Raw genomic sequence first — 19,300 nt, forward strand, 5'->3', positions numbered from 1 at the left:
CTGAATCTATAAATCCCATGTGTGTGCATGTAACTTAGAAATATTAAGTGGGAACCTGTTTTATTAATACAGGTATTAGTAATAGCCATTAGCGATCCTATAGGATATTAATGGCTGTGTAATTAAGCCAATGACCTGTGAATGGTTTTGTTTTCCCTGTAAACCCAAACTGCGGTTGTTTCACAAAGGCTTGTCATCATGGAACTCCTTTTGCCTCCTGTACTTTTCCACTCAAGGTGAGAAAGGTTTGAACTGGATACAAAGAATTCCCGCTTTGAGCTAAAGGGTTTCAAAGGTGGGAAACCTAACAATAAAAGGTAGCCAGACACCACCCCCACTTACCACCCAAGATGCCTACTGGAAATATCTAAGACTGAACAGAGACAAGACTGGGCCCAAGCTGAGAGGTTGCCTAGCTTGTAAGAGAGAGATGATTTTAATGAATATTAGTGTAAGAATTTGCATGTAACACTTTTCTTAATGTATTAGTTAGCTGGTGTGTTTTGTAACTTTAATCTTTCTGTAATCACTTATAATCACTTAAATCCTACTTTTTATACTTAATAAAAGTATGTTTGTTTATTATCAAGTTGAGTGTAAATAATTATTTCCGGGGAATGGGAGGGGGAGCAACCACTCTGCATAAGGGTGAACTTATAAGCTTTCTCTGTGTGAAACACTTATACAGAACAAATTGGATTTATTTGGGGTTTTAATCCTCTTTTGTGGGCTATGTTCCCACGTGCTGTCAGCAGCCTTATAGTTGAACTTTCCCAGAGCTGAGTTGGTTCAGAGTCTCTGTTGCTTTCCTAGGGACGCTTTTACCCCATCTCTGTGCATTGGCTGGTGGAGATCAGAGTTTCTGACTCAGCAAAACATTGTGGTGGGGAACCCTAGAGGGCAGGTTGGGCAGGTTTAGTGATAATCCCAAGAAGACCCCTACGATTCAACCCATCACAAAGGTGGTTTCTCTTCCAATCTCTATTTTGTTGTGCATCTTTTTAGTTTCTTTGTTGAGTGCTGGAGAGTGTTTGTTGTTGTCCAGAAAGAAATTCATTCTAATGGGCAAACCATTTAAACATTTTGCAAAATGGAATTTGTGTTTTCTGGCCAACTCTATCTCAGTCAGACTAGCCTAAACATTCTGAAACCTGATATGTACAGAGCAACTGCAACTCTAGTTGAATCAATAGGAGCTGCAGGTGCCAACTTCCTATGAAAATTGGGTTGTACTTCTGCTTTTCATCATAAGGAAGATGCTTAAAAGAAGAAGTTACTCACCTTGTGCACAAGGTGAGTAACTTCTTCTTCTTTGAGCAGTGTCCTGTGGGTGCGCCACAGTAGGCGAATTTATAGCAGTAGCCCCTGTAACGGGGGAGGGTTCAGAGCTATCGTGCCATAACCATGGAGAGCACTGCTGATGCCACCACAGCGTCTAGTATGAGAAGGTTTGAGATGGCATAGTGTCTGGCGAAAGTGAAGTCTGAAGACCACGTAGCGGTCCTGCAAATATCTCTCAACGACACCCCCTTAAGGAAGGCGGTGGAGGCTGCTACTGCTCGCTTTGAGGTTGGGCTCTGGTTGTTGGTAGCAGCGGTCTATTTTGCAGGTAATAGCATCTCTTTATACATTCAACAATGATTGAAGAGATGCATTGCGTGGACAATGGATGTCCCTTAGAATGCTCAGCCATGGATACTAAGAGCGTGTTTGATTTCTGAAAGGATCTGGTTCTTTCTATATAGAAAGCCAGTGCTCATCTGATGTCAAGGGTGCGTAGACGTGCTTGATCTACCGAGGGGTGTGGTTTGGGGTAAAAGATGGGAAGGACTATAGGTTCATTTATATGGAATTTGTAAGTTCACTTTAGGGAGAAAACCTGGTTGAGGACATAATATGACTCCTTTAGGGGTAAACACTGTATAAGGAGATGAAGTTGATAGGGCAGCTAGTTTGCCAACTGTTCTTGCAGAAGTTATTGCAAGCAAGAAGATAACCTTCATGGAAAGAATGTGGAATCACACGTTGCCAGGGGCTCAAAGGGTTTGTTTATCAGAGCGTCAAAGACCAGCTCTAGGTTCCAGGGGTCTGCTGGCCAAGTGTGATGTGGGAAGAGGTTAGCCATTCCCTCCACAAATCTCTTCATCATAGGATGTGAGAAGACAGAATATCCATCCACCGAATGGCGGAAAGCAGTGATTGCGGCCACATGTACCTTGATGGAAGCACAGGTAAGCCCAGAGTTCTTGAGGTGTATAAGGTAAGCTAGGATTCGTTGGATAGATACAGAATCAGAGTCCAAGTGCATCGGCGAGCACCATGAGAAGAAATGTGGCCATTTATGAAGGTAGGTAGTACATGTAATTAATTTCCTACTGTGAAAAAGGACATGTTTGACAGACTGCGAACAGATCATCTGTTTGTTGGAACCAACCAGGTACCAGGCAATCAATGCCAGATGATCGATCTGCAGATGAATCAGGGAATGATGATTCTGAGTAAGCAGGTTGTGACGCCTGGGCAGAGGGTATGGAGGATGAGCCGACATATGATGCAGGTAAGGGAACCATGTTTGTCGTGGCCAGAAGGGAGCTATCAGAATCACTGTAGCTCCATCTGTGAATATTTTCTCCAGGACCCTGGGGATTAGGGGCTTATGGGGGAATGCATATAAAAGATGGTGAGTCCAACTGTACAGGAAAGCATCCCCTTTGGAATTGCGCCCAATCCCCGCTTTCAAGCAGTATTAAGGGCATTTCACGTTGAGGTATGTGGTGAAGAGGTCTATTGTCGGAAACCCCCAATGGTTAAATATTGTGGAAAGTACCTTGAGATATAACTCCCATCAACCCTGCACCTTCTCGTGTTTCAGGTGGGCACCTCACCCGCGGAATGATGCATTGGTAGTGAGCTGCATTGTTGTCTGGGGATGGTGGAAAGGTATGCCATACATTAGATTCTTGGGGATAGTCTACCAGGCTAATGATCTCCTGACATAGGAGGGAATTGTTACCCTCCTGTGAATGTCGTGAGTGTTTGGAGTGTATATTGTCGCCATCCAATGCTGAAGGCACTGAAAATGTAATCTTGCATGTATGATGACATAAGTCATGGAAGCCATGTGCCCCAGGAGCTGTAAGCATTTTAGTATAGATATTTTGGGGCTGGTGAGAAGTATCTGTATCAGGTCCTGGATTGCTTGAAACCTGGTGATTGGTAGGAAGGCTTTTGTCCTGATGGAGTCGAGCTGAGCACCGATGAATTGTATTGATTGCTCAGGTGTCATAGCTGACTTTGCAATATTGAGAATCAGACCCAATACGTCAAAGACTGTGCTTGTGGTATTTGTGGCATGGAGCGCCTCTGTCAAGGAGGGCACTCTGATCAGGCAGTCATCCAGGTAGGGGAATATCGTTATACTGAGAGGACGAAGGTATGCTGTGACCACTACTAGGGTCTTGGAGAAAACCCTGGGAGCCGATGAGAGACCGAAAGGCAGGACCTTGTATTCTTGTATTGGAAATGGTCTGCACTGATTTGGAAGCATAAGAACTTTCTGTGGGCCGGGTGAATGGCCACGTGGAAATGCGCATTTTGGAGATCAAGGGATGTGAACCGGTCTCTGCCATGAAGTGCTGGGATAATCGTAGCTAGGGTGACCATGCAAAATCGTTGCTTTCAAAGGTATCAATTCAGACCTTGAAGGTCTAATATCAGCCTCCAACCTCCCAATTTTTTCTTGGTTAGAAAGTATCGGGAATAAAACCCCCTGCTCCTGAACTTGTCTGGGACACTCCCTGTTGCCCCAATGGTGAGTAGACAAGTAACCTCCTGCCTGAGCAGGGGTTCTTGAGATGGGTCCCTGAAGAGGGAAGGGGGGGGAGGGAGGGAGGAGGTATCGATGTGAAGGTGTAGCCTAGCTCGATGGTCTGAAGAATCCATCTGTAGCACAGGTGGAGTTGTTGAGAGGTACGGTTCTCAGTCCCTCAATCAAAGCATCAAATCTGTTGCCTGGTGTTATGCTGGGTAGATGCTTTTGGTGGAGGTTGTCTCCTCTGTTGGCATTGTTTGCCCCGTTGTTGTTCCTGTTGTCTGTATGCAGGCGTTTGCTGGGGGAATGGTCTCTGCCTCTGATACGGGATATATCTCTTTCATCGGTAAGGTGGTGTATACATCCCAAGGATCCTGAGGGTCATCCTGGAATCTTTTCCCGAGTGAAGGAGCGGGTCTGTTTTCTCAGAGAAGAGGTTTTGCCTGTCAAAAGGGAGATCCTCAGGTTTTGCCAGGAGGTCTTTAAGGGCAGATGACTGTTGTAGCCACGACTCCCTGCACATAACAACTGAGGTGTCTGCAGTACATGCTGCAGTGTCGGCCATATCCAGGGCTATATGCAGAGCAGTTCTGGAAGCTGCATAGCCCTCCTGGATTACTGCCTTCAGGATATCCCGTTTCGTGTCGGGCAAGTGCTCCAGAAGCGGAACGAGTTTAGAATAATTGTCAAAGTTATGATTGGCAAGTAATGCTGAGTAATTAGCCATGAGTAAGGTCAACGTCGCTGAAGAATATACTTTCTGGCCGAACAAGTCCAAACGCTTACTGTCTCTGTCAGTGGCAGTGGATTTATGTTGAGGAGCCTATGCCTTTTGTTGCACTGCATTCACAACCAGGGAGTTTGGTTGTGGATGAGTAAAAAGAAACTCCATCTGTTTCGACGGGACAAAGTACTTTTTGTCTGCCTTCTTGTTGGTAGCTGGAGTCGAAGCTGGTATTTGCCATACGGTCTCCTATTTTGAGGATAGCATCATCCAACCGTAAAGCAATTCTGGCTTGAGGTGATTGTTTGATGTTTCGTAGCAGATGGTGCTGCTTCTGTTGTACTTCTGCAAGTTGTATGTGCTGGCTGTCGGCTACTCTTTTAAAAAGTTCTTGGAATTGGTGCAAATCATCCAACCGGGAAGTGTCACCCTGGAGGACCGCATCATCTGGAGAAGATGATGATTGGTCGGTGGGTGAGTGACCGTGCAGACCTTCCTGTGCAGGGGAAGGCTGCTGTTGCTGTTGAGTGTGAGCTGAGATGGATGATGGGACACCAGAAGGAGTTGGCAGCCTTAATGAAGGTGGTGGTAACGAACATTCTTTGAAAAGTGAGGAATGAGAGCGTTGCGGTGAAGATGGTGATATCGTATGCTGGTGAGGTGAATATGATCAACGGTAATGGGTCGGTGACTGGCAATAACAGAGGGACCGGTATGGTGATCTGGTATAATATGTCTGTCTGTGCGTCTCATAGGGTATGTCTACACTACAAAGTTAATTCGAACTAACGGACGTTAGTTCGAATTAACTTTCATAGGCACTACACTAGCGCTCCGCTAGTTCAAACTTAATTCGAACTAGCGGAGCACTTAGTTGGAACTAGGTAAACCTAATTTTATGAGGACTAAGCCTAGTTTGAACTTACTAGTTCGAATTAAGGGGTGTGTAGCCCCTTAATTCGAACTAGTGGAAGGCTAGCCCTCCCCAGCTTTCCCTGGTGGCCACTCTGGCCAACACCAGGGAAACTCGTATGCCCCCCTCCCGGCCCCAGACCCCTTAAAGGGGCACGGGCTGGCTATGATGCCCGTGCCAGGTGCAAGCCTGCCAGCACCCAGCTAGCAGACTCTGCACCTGGCGCAGCTTGAGCCAGCCACCCGATGCCCCCCAGCCCTTCCCTCTTCCAGGGACCAGGCTGGCGGCTCCCAGGAGCCTGCTCGGGACCGCAAGAGGCGGGCACCCGCCTAGTCTAGTGCGGACATTGTGGACCTCGTCCAGGACCTCCGCACTAGGCACAGGAAAGCGGCTGTCTAGGGCAGGATAGCTGCCAGCCTGGTCACCCAGGAGTAGGTTTGCATGAAAATCAAGGTGGTCCACTGAGACCCCCGACCCTGAGCCCTGAGCTTACAATGGCCGTACTGGGTCAGACCAAAGGTCCATCTAGCCCAGTAGCCTGTCTGCCGACAGCGGCCAACACCAGGTATCCCAGAGGGGATGGACCAAAGACAGTGACCAAGCCATTTGTCTCGTGCCAACCATCTCCAGCCTTCCACAAACAGAGGCCAGGGACACCATTTCTACCCCCTGGCTAATACCACCTCCATCACTTTATCTCACTTCTCTTTAAACTCTGTTCTGTTCTAGCCTTCACAGCCTCCTGCAGCAAGGAGTTCCACAGGTTGACTTTTTGCTTTGTGAAGAACAACTTTCTGTTGTTACTAGTTTGAAGCTTGCTACCCATTCCTTTCCTTTGGTGTCCTCTAGTCCTTCTATTATGGGAACTAATGAAGAACTTTTCTTGATGCACCCTCTCCACCCCACTCATGCTTTTTTAGACCTCTATCCTATCCCCCCTCCATCTCCTCTTTTCTAAGCTGAGAAGTCCCAGTCTCTTTAGCCTCTCTTCATATGGGACCTGTTCCAAACCTCTGATCATTGTAGTTGCCCTCCCCTCTCCCACCCTCTCTCTTCCCCTCTCCCACCTCCTTTTCCCAGTCTCCCCCAGTTTTGCTCAATAAAGAGAGATTCTATTTTTGAACACAATTGTCCTTTATTATGTACATCAGGAAGGGGGGCTAGGGAGGGGTAAGTGGAAGGAGGTGAGGGAGGAATGGGGTACGAGCCCCCGATGGGGAAGACTGGGCTGGCTCTGCAGGCTTCTGGGGGTGGAACCTCTCCTGCAGCCCCCCAATTGTCCCCTCTCCCCAGATGGCAGCCTGCGGCAAGTGCAGCCGCTCTGATGGCCGAGTGCTGTGATGTGCCCAGTGTGGCCACTCAGGGCATTCCAAGCCAGGACTGCTTTGCAAGCAGGGCACCCCTGAGAACTGTCTGTCCGGGGTGGGGGTCGGGTCCCTTTAAGCACAGCCCTCGGCTAGCCTGAGGCAGCAGCTCCACGCTCTAAGTCCTCATCTGATGCCCTGCCGGCACTGCTTCTGGCCATCCTTAACCCCGGTTCAGGGTCCACTTAATGTGGACATGCTAGTTCGAATTAGCAAAATGCTAATTGGAACTAGTTTTTTAGTCTGGATCCATTAGTTCGAATTAGCTTAGTTCCAATTAGCGCTTTAGTGTAGACATACCCAGAGTAACTTGAGTGGGTAGAGGGGGTTGGTGATCTGGGGGACCTCAACCTTCCCCTGGAACATCTGGAATCACTGGGTGACCGACGTCTGTGATAGTAGTGATATTGGGATTGTAGAGAGTGGTAATCTCTGTGTGAGTACCCTGGTGAGCATCTTTAATAAGATGAAGAAGGTGAAGGTGGTTCTGGTGAGAATTGCCCAGGGTCTGGGCTGGGTGAGAGGGTTGGCAGTTTCTGAACCTTTTGATGAGTGGTTGTGTGGGTTATTAATTGTTCCGGTGAAGATGAGTACAGAGTAGAGAACCTGGTAGAAGCAGTGTGTACTACGCGAGTGGCAGGTTCACGTGCCGACGTCCCACTTGCACTGGGTGGCTGTGTCATAGTTGGCACCGCGATTATGGGAGATGCGGTCGCACTGGTGAGCGTCTTGGCACTGGCGAATGGCTTGGTGCCGACTAGCGTCTCGGTGCCGGTGAGCGTCTCGGTGAGGGAGAGCACCTCAGTACCCGGGAGCGCTCCGGTGTCAGGGAGCTTCTCAGTGCCAGCGAGCTCCGCCGGGTCGCAATCGTCCTCAGTGCTGAACAGGGCACCAGTGGTGCAGCCAAAGCAGTGGAAACCGATACTGAGGGACTCAGTGCGGACTTGCTTTGGTTTTGTTTAGGCTTCTCGGGGTCATGTATAGCAGACATGCCCAAGGTGCTTGGTTCGTCCCAGACGCTGACCTGCAAAAGGGGTTTAGACCAGGAAGAAGACGGTCTCTTTTTCACCTATTTGGGTGGTTGTTCAGTTGTGAGCCACAAGGACTCCACAGGGTAGGGGGCGTTGGTACCTTGTGGTTGTAATGATCTGTCAAAGAGGAGCATTTTTAAATGCATATCCCTGTCCCTTCTGGCTCACGCTATCAATTTAGAGCTGTGGGGACATTTCTGTGGCATGTGGCCCTCTCCAAGGCACCTTATAGAAAGGGAGTGGCCATCAGAAATGGGCATTGCCTCCCGGCAAGCACCGCACTTTTTAAAACTGGTGATCCCAGCATGGTGTCATCATAGATGAACCAAACGAACTATTTACAGCAAAAAATAGGGGGAGGGGTTGTTTTTTTTTAAAGACTATGACTAACACTAAAACTAAGTAACTAAGTACTAACCATCTAATTACTAACTAAGAAACAACTATCTCTCTCACTCGATCCCGAGTGGAGCCTGAGGAGAGAATGTTCACTCCAACCATGGCCGAGGACGGTCAGGAGGAACTGGTGGGAACCGGACCGCGCACACACAAACGGCGTGAAAAGGCACAAGCTGCGCTTCATGCATGCGCAGTCTGGCAGACTACGGCTGAAAAGATCTCTGATCTGTGACGCTGGGACAAGCCTGACACCCACTGTGGAGCACCCACGGGATACTGCTCGAAGAAGAATCTACTATTCTGGTCACTTTGCTTTGGACAATGCTACCTTAAACAGTAATAGTACCATTTCTATTGATTTGTATTCCTGTACTGTTCTGATACATCCCAGTACAATTTCTCTTATTTACTATAGCTATGCTCTGTGCTAATGGATTCAAGAAATTGTACACGATAGTCTCTAAATCCCTTTTCTTGTCAGTAAAAAAGATGATGTTTTCATTCAGTACTCCCCATTCTGGTTCATTGCTTCCACACTGTTTATTTTACAGTTCTCTGCATAAAACTACATTTCCATTTACTAACAGGATCATCTACGTGATACATATAACTCTTTACTTTGGCCAATGATCTTTGAAGTGGAATCCTATCAAATGGTTTTTGCTTTGTTAAAAAATAAACCCCACTTCCAGATAATTGCGTATTAGTTCAAAAAGATCATCCTTTCACAAACTCACTGCTTAGAAAGCTGCTTTCCCAGTCTTTAGGATTCTTAATTAATAGACTTAATTATCTTTAATTATATTGGTAGTTGAGAATTCTTCTAATTTCCATCCTCATTTCCTTATGAAAATATGTTATTCAGATTTAAGTTTTGCTTTGAAAGGTGATAGTGTTTTTATGATATTTTTATCTTCATATGCTTGTATCACACAAGTACAACTACTAAATTCCCTGGTTTAGGCAATATCTTTTCCTATTCATGGAAAGTGAAAAGGAAATTACTTTGATACTTAGGCGTGTTTCCCTTTTTATATATGAGGTTGTTCAGCAAGTTGCAAGTAATGTTTTAATCTCTTTAACAATCTTAAACTAATGTATAGATTAGATTACAGTTTGTTAGTAGGTTTATTTAGCAGGCCTGTTTCAAGCTTGGGTTGTGTAAATCCGAATTTCTGTGACACCTTAAGGAAAGGCCTATTTTACAAACCTTGTTAGGTCTGATGCTACATACTATGGAGACCGTAAACTCACAACTATGTAAGCCGGGGTTGAATTAGGGCTTGCTATCTGCCAGCTAAAAGGAGAGAGCTGCCCTGGGGGTGGGTGTGCTCACTCCAATTGTTTAGCTCTGCAAGATAATTAACTGTTAACTGTTGATATGTAAATGCAGCTCATGCCAGGAGGGGGAAGGAATCTGAGGTGTGGCTATGTAAATCCAATTCAGCCAGGGCTGATGGAGGTTCAGTGTTGGAATGGAATGTGGTGCATTGTAACTAATTTGGGGCTATTGTGGGGGTCACAAATCATGCTACCCCTAAATGTGGGAACTGTAAAATATGACACCAGTGCTTGCAGGAGAGACACCATCATTGTAAGAGGTCTCAGAGGAACAAGTCTCCCCACTGCCAGAGTTAAATGAACTGAATTGGGGGGGAAAGGGCTTGAGGGCTTGAGTCAACCTGCTTCATGCCTGCCAGGTGTGAGCTGTAAGACTGGCTCAAGTTGCACTTTTCCCCCTGGTTTTAAGGCCAGACCTAAAGCAAACTTCATGAGGAGCCTTTTTGCTAGTCCAGTGGAATCTTTGGCCAGCCTAGGTGGTGGCTAAAGAGTTGAAATCACTAGGGGTGTGTCTAGACTATATGGCTCCGTCGATAAAGCCATGTAGATTAGGATTGTAGGCAAAGGGAAATGAAGCGGCCATTTAAATAATTGCTGCTTCATTTAAATTAAAAATATCTGCCGCACTATGCCGATCAGCTGTTTGTTGGCACAGTGCTGCAGTCTGGACGCGCCACAGTCGACATCAAAGGCATTTGTCGACCTCCCTGTTATGCCTCGTGGGATGAGGTTTACCGGGGAGGTTGACAAATGCCTTTGATGTCGACCGTGGAGCGTCCAGACTACAGCGCTGTGCCAACAAACAACTGATCGGCACAGCGCAGCAGACATTTTAATTTAAATGAAGCAGCAATTATTTAAATCACCGCTTCATTTCCCTTTGCCGAGTAAACAAATCTACATGGCTCCGTCGACAGAGCCATGTAGGCTATGTCTACACTCACGGCTTCTTGCACAAGAACATCTTGCTCAAGAGTTCTTGTGCAAGAAGTCTTGCGCAAGAAAACGTCCACACAGCCATGTGTGTGCTGTGCTTTTGCGCAAGAGCTCCCATGGCAGTGTGAATGCTCTCTTGTGCAAGAAAGCCGTGGCCATTTTAGCCAAGTGTCCACACTGCCTTCTTGTGCAAGAGCTCCTGAGCAAGAGGGCTTAAAAAAGAGAGTAGCTTTTGCACAAGAAGCCCTCTCTTACCACAGCGTACTGTAAATTTCCTTGTGCAAGAGTGGACGGGCAGTGTAGACGCTCTGCGGATTTTTGCACATGAATGGCCATACTTGCTCAAGAAGCCATGAGTGTAGACATAGCCAGAGTGTAGACATACCCTAAGAGGTGAAATCACTGGTTTGGCTAGAAGCCAGACCAATTGCAGCCAGTGGAGCGGCTGGAGGCCAGTAGGAGTGGCGGCAGGTGGCCAGCAGCGTGGCTGGCAGGAATGATCGGTGGACTGCTGGTAGAAGCAGCACAAAGGTGGCATAGCCCCAGGCTCAAGGAGTAGAGTCATCAGTATGATGTGTCAGGGTCTGCACTGACTGGACAGAGCTGTAAGTGGGGCACGAAGAAAGTTTGGGTAAGTGAACAGAACCCTTACCTTGTTGGACTGGTGAGCCTGAGAGGCAAAAGGCGCTGCTCAATCCTTTTGAGCTGGGACAGTTACTCGTGGGGGAAGGGGCTATGAACTCTGTTTGTGGTATTTTCCCAAGATAATGCCATGTGACTTCTCTCTCTCTTTCATTAAAAGTTTCTTTTCGACACACAGACTGTGATTGCGAGTGGGGAAGCATTGTCTCTCAGAGGCGCCCAGGGGTGTATGAATTTCCCAGGCTACTGGGTGTGGGCTTAAGCCGGTTCTGTGAGAGATGGACCCCTAGACATTGAACCCGGCCCTGGTTGCTGCCGGGCCTATCCGCGGAAGGGTTACACTATATTACAAGAAAGTAGAGTCAAACCTTCTATCTTTTAGAGAGAACATCTTCTCTCAGTAATCAAAGAGGCAACCTCACCTGAAGGAAAATAAATAGGTTCCACAAGATGTAAACTGCAATCAGAAATGCCGGTAACTTGAACACTAGTTCAACTTTCTGACATTATTTTTATATTGTTAACCATCAATACAAGTGTTTATTGAAATTAACAAATTATAATAAATGAGATTGCTGAACCCTCAAGCATGGTGAAGTATTCCACTCCAGCAGGAAAGTACTATACAGATTCTGTAGGGAGGCTTGCAGATCAGTTATTTACTGTGTACAAGTACCATTTATAATGTACTTTTCATTTTTCAGGGCACTATTCACACACTCATTTATGAAGTATTTAAAAATGCAGCTGAATACTATATACAGTTCTTTAGTAAAGTACATATAGCAATTACCATTAGAAATAGAACATTTGACAACAGTTACTACCCTATGGTGTCTGAGATTAGCCTACTTTTGCCTCTTTAGAAGTGATTGGTGAATGATGATTTTTTTAGCAGCTGTAGCTTATTTAGGATTGCAAATGAGATTACATGCAGTGGAAATCTTGAAATACAAGTTTTGAATTTATAGTGAGGACGGACTGTATATCAAGTTGCATGCAACTCTGTCAGCAAAATACACAAAAAAGGAGTGAGGAAAATAATATATTCTGATAATCAAAATTGACTGAACATGTAAATTATGTAGTTGCCATTGCTATCATCCTAAATGGCATTTTATACCATCTTACTGCCAAACTTCCCATTTTGTTTTCTGCCTATCAATCACGCTTTATTGATACTGAGCCCATCTATCTGGTTATAGTTGATAGAAGAGGATTAATTGGCATAACTGATCTTGTCATTCTACCAAATGCATATTCAGTTTTTGTCTTTGATCTATCAACTTCACTCCTCCTCCTCTCAGCTCTCAGACATCTTCTTTATTACAATGAATATATCATGTAAAATAAGGTGACAACTGCATGTGCACCTGACATCTGTCTAGTATTTTCATATTAACCTTTCATGTCCTCTCTTCTAAACCTCATTTCAGCCATCATTAGTCCTTATTGCTATCTTGAATTGCTTTTGTACAGCTTCCAAACTATCAACTTCTGCTCAGCTGAGTCTTCTTTTACTGTACAAACTCTGATTCTTCTATTCCAGGAAAAGAAAGTTGCCTCACAATACAATTGTCCCAAAAAGTTTGGATTTCCTAAGAAAATCATAGATTTATCCTTGGTGTCAATATTGAAGTCAATGGAGTTGCATCACAGGTGAATTTGACCTTTTATTTTTCGTCCATTCCCTTAAAGATTACTGAAGTTGAATAATAATATAATATTTTGCATGTTTGTAACATGGATCAGTTGGATCTTAAAACACAATGCAAAACTTGTCCTCACAATACCTATGAGTACTAGGGAAATAAAATAACCATTTCATTCTACAGACATGCATTTCTGTACCGTGAACTTATTACATCTTTTGCTAAAACAGCTGCAGGGTGGATCACCAATTATACAGTAAACTTATATGGAACCTCAAGATCATGTAGAAAATGGCAGGAATGGTGCAGCAGATTCAAAACTCTGGCTTAACTTAAAAAACAACAAATAGTATGGTAGCACTTTAAAGACTAAGGGTATGTCTACACTACCACCCTAGTTCAAATTAGGGTGATTAATGTAGTCAATCGAAGTTGCAAATGAATCCCGGGATTTAAATATTCCGGGCTTCATTTGCATCTTGCCAGGCGCTGCCATTTTTAAATCCCCGGTAGTTCGGACTCCGTGCCTGTGGCTACACGCGGCACGGAGTACGTAGTTCTAATTAGGCTAATTCGAACTACCGTTACTCCTTGTGGAAAAGCATCCGTGCCAATCTAGATGGGCTTTTCTGCAAAAAAGCCCCGATCGCCATTTTTGCGATCGGGGCTTTTTTGTGGAAAACAAATCTGAGCTGTCTACACTGGCCCTTTTGCGCAAAAGTTTCATGCAAAAGGGACTTTTGCCCAAACAGGAGCAGCATAGTATTTCCGCAAAAAGCACTGATTTCTTACAGTAGGAAGTCAGTGCTTTTGCAGAAATTGAAGCGGCCAGTGTAGACAGCTGGCAAATTTTTCCGGAATAGCGGCTGATTTTCCAGAAAAACTGACCAGTCTAGACACAGCCGTAGATTGTATCATGTGCTGCTTGCTACTAGGAGACTTTTCAAAGGGAACAAAATGGTGATCACAGATCCTTCAATACTTTTCATAGAAGATTTATTAATCCCAGTATTCTGGACAAGTTCCAGCCAGAGAAGCTACATTCTACATGCCTAAATCCTCTTTGCAGTTTACAGTATCTGTGGTCATCTTTATTATGACCTCATCCTATACCCATTGATGTAAAAGTAAATCTGTTAAACTACTGTGTACCTTTGAATAGTAGTTCTATTTCAGTTCAGTTTCAAGTCAAGCAACCCCTGAGTGCCTTAGCAGTGCTATCAGATCCTTTGGGATAGAAGATGATATATTACATAAAAAATCCTTATTTTACAAATCAGGTAAGTGATTTATGTTATTCCTTACTGTGAGTTGGTGACAGAGCTGGGACTAGACCCATACCCCACATTTATCCACTAGACAAGGCAAAGCTGCCTCCCAGAAGTCACTTTGATTTCAGACGATTATACAATAGAAAACAATATGGCAATAAAAGTATCAATTTGGTTTCTGTCACTGTGGTTTGTTATAAAATAATAATAAACTTTTTTTGCCTTTTAAATCATTCAAGCTGTACGTTTAATTAAACAATTTGCCAAATGTCTCAGTTGCTTCAGAAAATTGACTTCTAATAGTCTGAATTTATATCTATTCAAAAATTAATTAAACAAGCTGAAGTGTCATGGAATGAGAAACTGGAACCCTAATTAATGGCATATTGCATTTGGAATAGATTATGTAATTTCAACTGATAAAATATAATTTGCAGATATATTTGTCTATTTTTTACTTTGTGCGCTGTCTGTAAATAGTATTTCTGTTGGTTCTTATGGAACAGATACAACAAAAAAGTAGGTAGTCTACAAAACAGTTCAGCTCTCTATCTGTTTAATATCTAAGGCTACATCTAGACTACATGGCTCTGTCTACAGAGCCATGTAAAATAGTTTATTCGGCATAGTCAGAGAAGCAGGGACTTAAATAATCCCCGCTTCGTTAAAATAAAAATGGCTGCTGCGCAATGCCAACGAGGCATAATGGAGCGGTCGACAAAGGCTTCCTTTGTTGACCGTGCTGCATCTAGACTGTCATGCTGTGCTGGATCAGCTGATCGTTGGCACAGCGTGGCTGCCATTTTTATTTTAATGAAGTGGAGATTATTTAAGTCTTCTTTGACTATGCTGAATAAACTGTTTTACATGGCTCCATCAATGGAGCCATGTAGTCTAAATGTAGCCTACCTTTGTACTACGATACTTTCTGCTGCAGAGCTCTACTCAGCTCAGAGGACTGTGGGTGAGCACATTCTAGCTCCCACATTCTGAAGATGAATCCCCATCTCTAGGAAGCAACTGGTTAGTGCAGTGCACTATACAAGGCCACTTTTTGCACCAGCAGAAAGTTCCACTAAAAAGTAAATTTACTGCTGACAATTTGCCACTACTTTCTGCCTCCTGGCACACAATAGATATGAATCACTGCAGCTCTGGCAAATGGAGACAGTTCCTACATTAAAACACATTTTGGTCCTGTTTTACTCAATTGCATTTTCATAATGGAGCATGTCACAAACATACCATCTTCTGGTATATGTGCTGTAACGAGGAGATACAGAATGCTGCAGCAGCCCTTGGCTTGAAGTAGTTTCCATCATAAACATAGTTTACAGTTTGGTTTAATGGCTGTCAGTTCCCCCACTATAAGATTGTTTCAGCACCTTTGGTTCAGAAACTGGAGGAGTGAGCATGTACATAACATTCACATTATTTCAGTGCAAAATAATCAGATTTTATCATGTTACATTTAGAATGGCATAGGCCAGATTGACCCATACATGTAAAAAAACACATGGGAAAGAGTGCTTTCCAGAAATTCTCCTGCCATTATCTCAGTACTCTTCATGAGTAAAGGTTCATCCCTTAAATGTATTGATCTCAAAAGTTACAGAGGCCAGAGCTCTTGGTACAAAGGCCCACTGTCTACTGAATATTTCTCAGCCCCTTTAGCTCTCTTCTGCCTGCAAAGTATCATGACAACTGCAGAAGCCATGCTATCACAAGCACCCCAACCCGTAATCCAGATGCCCCCCGGAATTGGTGAAGGGAACACATTGTTACTTCCCTGTAGGGGTATGTCTACACTACCCTCCTAATTCGAAGTAGGAGGGTAATGTAGGCATACCGCACTTGCAAATGAAGCCCGGGATTTGAATTTCCCGGGCTTCATTTGCATGAAGCCGGACGGCGCCATTTTTAAATGCCGGCAGTTCGAACCCCGTGCCGTGCGGCTACACGTGGCACGGAGTAGCTAGTTTGGATTAGGCTTCCTAATCCGAACTAGCTGTACTCCTCATTCCACAAGGCTGTACTCCTCATTCCACAAGGCTTCCATTAGGAAGCCTAATCCAAACTAGCTACTCCGTGCCACGTGTAGCCGCACGGCACGGGGTTCGAACTGCCGGCATTTAAAAATGGCGCCGGCCGGCTTCATGCAAATGAAGCCCGGGAAATTCAAATCCCGGGCTTCATTTGCAAGTGCGGTATGCCTACATTACCCTCCTACTTCGAATTAGGAGGGTAGTGTAGACATACCCTCAGTTTCTATCTTCAGAGAGAGAACTTCACTTGTACTGACTCTTTCCCAGGTATTGACCCTGATCCTCATGATGGGTCCTTGGATAGGCTTCTAAATAGTCAGGGATGGTTGGATGAATATTGGGAGATGACAGTTCTAGTCCTCCCCTCCACTGAGTCCTCCAGCTCTGAGTCTAGAGTCCACTAGTCATGGAATTAGAAAGAGTAGGCTAGCTCCATGCTAGCAAATTCTGTCAAAAGTCATAAAAATTCACAGTCTCTTTATCAGAATCAGGACCTTACATTTAACCTTTTTTTTGTATATATTTTGGGGGGATACTATGGTATTTAATTACAACCTTTTCTCCTAATTTTTCCTTGTAAGATTAAACTTTCATTTTGTTTCTATAAATGTTTTAAAGGTGCTAATACTTTACTTCACCTCGTTGGTACTGTATCATCCCAAATGGCAACAGTCATAAGTAGTTATTCTAATGGCATAGTAAAAATATAGTTTAATATAATAATGTATAATACATGTGAAAATAATTCATAATAGTTGTACCAGAGCAGTCATATGATCATAATTAAGGAACAAGAGTCATAAAACGGAATTTTCTCATTGATGGCTAGAGAGACAATATTAGCTGATAATGACCTTATTCTGACACAATATCTGACAGCATTAGAAGAACAGTTCAAGAATAACAAAAAGTGTTTTACCACAGCATAATTTTCATGGTAACACACCATTCAATGGAAGGTTTGTAAGTTGCAAACATGAATATATTTAATGCTTGCTACAAAATATATTTAATGCTTGCTACAAAAGAAGATTCACCTTGTGAATCTATAGACTAGATCAGAAATACAAGCCAGGATTCAAACAAACTCAGATTAGATTGATAAGAATAATTGTTAAATATATCATTCTTCATTTCAGCACAATAAAGTTATAGCTTCCTTTTTCAAATAAGTACCATTCCATATATACAAAAGTACATGTGAGAAAAACACTAGAATGTTGAGTTAGTATAGAATAAGTGCTTTAATTAAACAACAATGATAATGCAGAAGAGAAACTGTAGGACAATAAACTGCTCTGACCCTTGGCTTTGTTTTTATTAGTCTAGGCCGGGAAATCAGTATTACTGTATATTACAGTGTACTCTACATTTCTTGATATAATGCCAGAAATCACTCATTTTAATCTCATATAAATAAGAAATGTACTAGTTTTTCCACTCTCTTTCCTGCATAATAGAAGTCAATGTTGTTCTCAGATATTGCAAATTAGTCAAGGTGAAAGAGCTGTACTGTGTCCATTTGTTAATTACAAAGAAAAGTTGCATGAACTCTTAACTAGACAGTTATTAATGCAGCATTCTGTTTATAGCTGAAGAAGTTCATTTGTAGCACAGACAAGAAATATTGTCCTCGTTTTGCCAGGAGCTTGTAAATTCAAGACAAATATGAACAATTGCAAGCTTGAGGTTCTGCCTACCAGTTGCCACAGATGGCGGACATTGCTATTGTCCTGTACAGGAGCCATTAAAAGCTGGTATAGACATTTGATTGCATATGTATCAATGGTATTCTTCATCCTCAATGTGAATTCTGTAATTGATCTGTATCATTTAGACCTGTTACCACCATAGAAGATTCTGTTCTTGAAAATCCTCTTTCAAACTAAATATAAAAATCTGAGAATATTCTTTGTTGCATATATACATTTACATAAATGGGGTTTCAGATGTATTCCTACTATTTCTCTTAAAATACTACTCCACAAAATAAGCTCTTTTCACATTCAGAAAGTTTTGCCAGGTACTTTCCATAAATTTTCCCTTTCTTCATTCCATTACACATAGTTTTACCAATTTCTCTCATTCAATGTCATCTTGTAAATATTTGTATACTTGCTGTAACCCCACTTTCCCGTATGCAAACTAAGGAATCCATAGCATAGGCAAATCTATTAAAAGGGGGAAGCACAACAGATTGAAAAACCGTAATAAGAGAGTAGTTATTAATGGTGAAGGATATTAAAAGGGGGTCCTGCAGGGATCTGTCCTGTGTTCTGTTCTTGAAGGTATCTCCATAAATGATCAGGATAATGGTGCAGAAAGTACATTTATAACATTTTTAATTATACCAAATCAGGATGACTATCAAGCACACAAGAAGAAAAGATGAAAATTATTTTGACAAAACATAAGTGGTCTGATGTAAAACAGGATGAAATTCAGTACAGACAAATGCAAAGTGCTACAATTAGGAAGAAACAACTGATTGAAGAAATACAAAATAGGAATGTAGGAAAGAGTGCTGCAGGAAAATGTAGGAAAGAGTGCTGCAGAAAAGTACCTGGGATTTATAGTGGATCACTAACTAAACATGAGTCAAAACTGTAATATGGTTGCAAAGAAAGTATCATTCTGGGACGTATATTAGCAGGGATGCTGTAAGCAAGAAGTAACCTTCCACTCTATTCAGTACTGATAGAGTACTGGCACCTCAGTTTTAGAAGGGCCTCAACTGAAGAAGGTCCAGAGGAAACAAACCAAAAATGTTAAAGGTCTAGTAAACATGACCTACACAGAAAGATTGAAGAAAAAGATTTATTTAGTCTGAAGAAGAGAAAACTGAAGGGGGACATGTCAACAGTCTTCAAATATGTAAAAAGTAGTTATAAAAATTACAATGATAAATAATTCTCCTTATTCACCAAAGACAGGACAGGATTTAATGGGCTTTAAACTGCAACATTGAAGGTTTTGAGTTAGACATTAGGAGAAACTGCCTAACTGTAAGGACAGTTAGCACTGGATCAAATTACGTAGGGAGGCTGTAGAGATTTTTAAGAACGTTTAGACAAATGCCTGTCAGAAATGGTCTAGATAATACATAGTCCTGACTCAGTACACAGGACCTCTTGAGGTCATTTTCCGCCTAATGATTCAGTAATTTCATAT

The sequence above is a fragment of the Pelodiscus sinensis genome, chromosome 8 (genome assembly GCF_052426305.1).
Source record: "Pelodiscus sinensis isolate ZL-2025 chromosome 8, ASM5242630v1, whole genome shotgun sequence".
In the NCBI taxonomy this organism is placed as follows: domain Eukaryota; kingdom Metazoa; phylum Chordata; order Testudines; family Trionychidae; genus Pelodiscus; species Pelodiscus sinensis.